This window comes from Meriones unguiculatus, assembly GCF_030254825.1.
Source record: "Meriones unguiculatus strain TT.TT164.6M chromosome Y unlocalized genomic scaffold, Bangor_MerUng_6.1 ChrY_unordered_Scaffold_23, whole genome shotgun sequence".
Lineage (NCBI taxonomy): Eukaryota > Metazoa > Chordata > Mammalia > Rodentia > Muridae > Meriones > Meriones unguiculatus.
Genome location: NW_026843709.1, coordinates 13,011,161 through 13,015,339, shown reverse-complemented (window position 1 = coordinate 13,015,339; position 4,179 = coordinate 13,011,161).

Genomic DNA, 4,179 nt, shown 5'->3' with positions numbered 1-4,179 from the left:
GAGGTTGATATGCCAATGACAGTGACCAGACATAACTGAGTCTCTATCTCTAGGTCTCTGTCACTTATGTCATATTTTTTGTCGGTCTCAGTCTCTCTGTTTATGAATGTGTCTCTCTATCTCTTTCTCTCTCCATCTCCGTCTCTCTGTCTGCCAATTGTGGTTCCCTATGAAAAGCTCTCACTTCTGCTGAAGGAGTGCAGCAAGATGACGGCTTGCTGATGTGACATCCTTCATGGTATTTGTAAAAATAAAAGTACAGTCCCAATTAAACACATTTTGCTCAAAGATTTGCTTTCATGAGGGAACATCTTAACACATGTAATTCACTGACTGAGGACATATCTGTGAATTTAACAAACAATAATTGAATCTGTCATAATGTGAAACTCACATGTCAAGGACTAGTAACTTTATTAAAAACCACCTGAAAGAATTCTGTGACAAATCAACTGAACTAAAAGTCTTAGACATAGGAACTGTCATCTCTGGGCTATGTGTTTTCAACTGCCCAGATTGAGGCATGTAGAGCTGCTAAGCCTTTCTCTCATATAGGCTGCCCACTTGGCCCTTTTAATAACTGGCTCCTGAAACTCTTACTGTCTTTCACCTACTTCATGACATCATTCTGCTTTTCAGCCATTCAGCACCTGAGATAATCTCAACATTTCCATGGAGGTAAGTAAACAAACTTTCCTCAGTGTCCAGTGTCTCTGATTCTGTGCACACGTGACTTTTCTTGTGAAACCCAACAAGCCTTTATCTCATCCCTTTATCCAGATCCCACACATTTATTCCTGATTACCTCTGTGACAATGTCAGGTAGGAATTGAAACATTCTTGTTTATTTAACTGGACATCTTCCTAAGTAGGGCAGCTTCAAAGTGATGTGGGATTAAGAGGAATATACTGAAAGACAAGGTGGTCTCCTACTGTGGAGGATTGATTTGAAATTTCCTAGGTTGTGACTTTGAACTGAGTAGTTACTGGCATATTCACTAAATATACCTTCACATTCTTATTGATATAATAGGCTGGCAGGGTTTAGGTTTTCCTGGGGTATTGTGTCTTTAAGAACAGGGAAAAGAGAAGGAAACCAGGTAATTACTGGGACTGGTTTGAGTGAAACAGAGAAATGACAATGAGTATAATAGGAGAACCTTAGGGGAAATGAACTTTGACAGCTGGTACTGTTCCACGTTAGTTTTGACAACCCTCTATGGGCAGGGTTGCCTGTGCTGACTTGGCTGGATCAGTAGCTGTGTCCTACTCAGTGGTCATTGAGGAACAAATTCTGGTCCTGTGGTTGAAATTTCAAATTGTGCCTTCAAGACAGAGAAATGTGACCGTTATATATGCCTGGTATACAAGAGCTGCTGTTTTTCTTGTTGTGGTCCTCCAGGCAAAACCTGTAGAAGTATTGTTAGTGCCAGGATGGCTTAATTCAGAGGTGCCTCCTGAGCTCATGGGGTCTGAGATAACATGGTAAACACTAGTTCAAGGCTAGGATTCTCTGCTATATAATGTGTTCCTGGAAAGGATGCCTTACAAAGTCAAACTCTGCCCTCCTTTAGTGGAATGTTTTCTCCATGTTAAAATTCATTGTAAAAGTTGTCAACATATTATTTAATTTCTTATGTGGAAATTTGATATAATATACTTTACACTTCTTTTCCATTGCTCTCATTTTCAAATTCCTAACCATGTGTCACACTATTTTTTTTTTCTTTAAAATACATCAATTCAAGTATGTAAAGTTAATATACAAATTGGAACACGATTTGAGTCTCAGTGCAAAATCCCATAAAGAAAACTGAGTTTATCCTTTTGACACCCTGGAACCACCCACAAGAAGAATCCATCAGTCCTGAATAACTCTATATTTCATCGCCTTGAAAACAGTTTTTCTTATGTATTTATTTATTATGAGTTGTTCACTTTGAATCCCCTCTGCTGCTCCCTTCCCTTCTCCTTCCATTCCCAAACACCTTCCTTCTTCTACCTCTATGCTCTTTTCTCTAGTTCCCTGATAGGGAAGGTACTCCTCTTCCTTCAGTCTGATCATAGCTTATCAGGACTCATCAAGGCTGGCTGTATCATCTTCCTCTGTAGCCTGGTTCTCAGGGCATTGTTCTCCTTGTGCCCTCAATTCCCTCTACTTATGACCCTTCCTGCCTCCTATTCTTAGCCCTTTTAATAACTGAATCCTGAATCTCTTACTGGTGTTCCCCTATTTTGTGACATCATTCTGCCTCTCAGCCAATCAGTACCTGAGAGAATATTTTGGTTTCCAGGGAGATGAGTATGCAATCTTTCCTCAGGGTCCAGTATCTCTTATCCTGCACACACATGAATTTTTCTTGTGAAACCCAACAAGCCTTTATCTCATCCCTTCATCCAGATACCATACCTTTATTCCAGTTTACCTCTGTGACAATGTCAGGTAGGAAATGAAAATTTAATGTTTATTTTATTGTACAGCTCCCTAAGTAGGAAAGCTTCAAAGTGATATGGGATTAAGGAGAATGTACCCAATGACAAAGTGATCTCCTACTGTGGCCTTGGATCTGAAATTCCCTAGATTTTAACTTTGAACTGAGTGGCTACCTATGTACTCACTAAATATACCTTCACATTCTTATTGATATAATAAGCTGGCAGTTTCTAGGGTGGCCTGGGGTATTATAAAAGAGAAGGAAACTACACAATTCCTGGGACTCGTTTGGCAGAAACAGAGAAAAATTGGTGTATATAAAAGGAGAACTGAGGGGCAACAAAGTATTTGAAAGCTGATTCTGTTCCACACTGATGTTGCCAAACCTCTGTGAGCAGGGTTGCCTTGGATGACTTGGCTGGATTTGCAGCTCTGTCTAATTCAGTGGTAAGTCATGGACTCTCCCGGTCTTAGGGTTTACAGTTAAAACTGAGCCTTAAGGACAGAGAAGTGGGTCCATGTCATATGCCTAGGACACCAGAGCAGCTGTGTTTTCTGCTGTGATCCTCCAGACAAACCCTCTAAATGTAGCGTTAGTTCAAGAAATGCTTGTTCAGATGTGCCACCTGAGCTCATTTTGTCTCAGGTAGCTGTGTAAACACTAGCTCATGGTGAGAATTCTCTGCTACATAATGAGATCCTGGAAAGCATGCCTTTAAAGTCAAACTGTCTTCATTTAGCAGAATCTTTCCTTCATATTAAATGTCATTGTAAAATTTGTTAACATTTAATTTTTCTTATTTACATATTTCATATAATATAGATTACACTCCTTTTCCATTGCTCCCAGGTTCAAATTCCTACCTATGTGTCACACATATTTTTTTTCTGTAAAATATATCAGTTGTAGTTTGTGTTGTTCATATACTTATTAAAACATAATCAGAATCTCAGTGACAAGTTACTTAAAGAAAACTGAGTTCATCCTTGTCACACCCGGGTAACACCCACAAGAAAACCATCAGTCCTAAAGAGTTCTATACTTTATCACCTTGATCACAGTTTTCACTATTGTATTTATTTATTAAGAATTTTTTATGTTGAGTCCCCTATTCTTCCGTCTCCCTCTTCTCTTTCCAGTTCCACCCACACTCCTTCTTCTACCCCTATGCCCTTTTTCTAGTTCCCTAATAGGGGAGATCAATCTCCGGCTTCTATCTGACCCTAGGTCATCAGGTCTCACAGAGGCTCTCTGTATTGTCTTCCTCCGCAGTGTGATTCTCAGGGCATTGCTCTCCTTGTGTCCTCAATTAACTCCAGTTATGCCACTCTTCCTGCCTCCTTTCCTACAGGTTTCCCAGAGCTCTGACAGGAGGGAGAATTTCAAAGAGAAATCTCTTTTAGAGCAGTGTGTTTTAAGGTCTCTCTGTGCATAATATTGGCCTGTGGGTCTCTGTATGTAATCACATTTGGTGCAGAAGGAAGTATCTCTGTGGATACAAGAACATGGCACTTATCTATCATGTGAGGGCAGAGAACAATATATTTAATTAATAACAGCCTAGTTTGCTTGAAATTTTCCATAGGATGACCTGGCCCAAGAACTAAATTCACTGCCACCCTACTCCCCTAGTGGAAGACTGGTTTGTTCACAATAAATGGCTTATTGGCACTTTATCCCCTACTATTAGGAAATATCCTAATAAGGGAATACACATCATATTTGTCATTCTGTATTTTAGTTA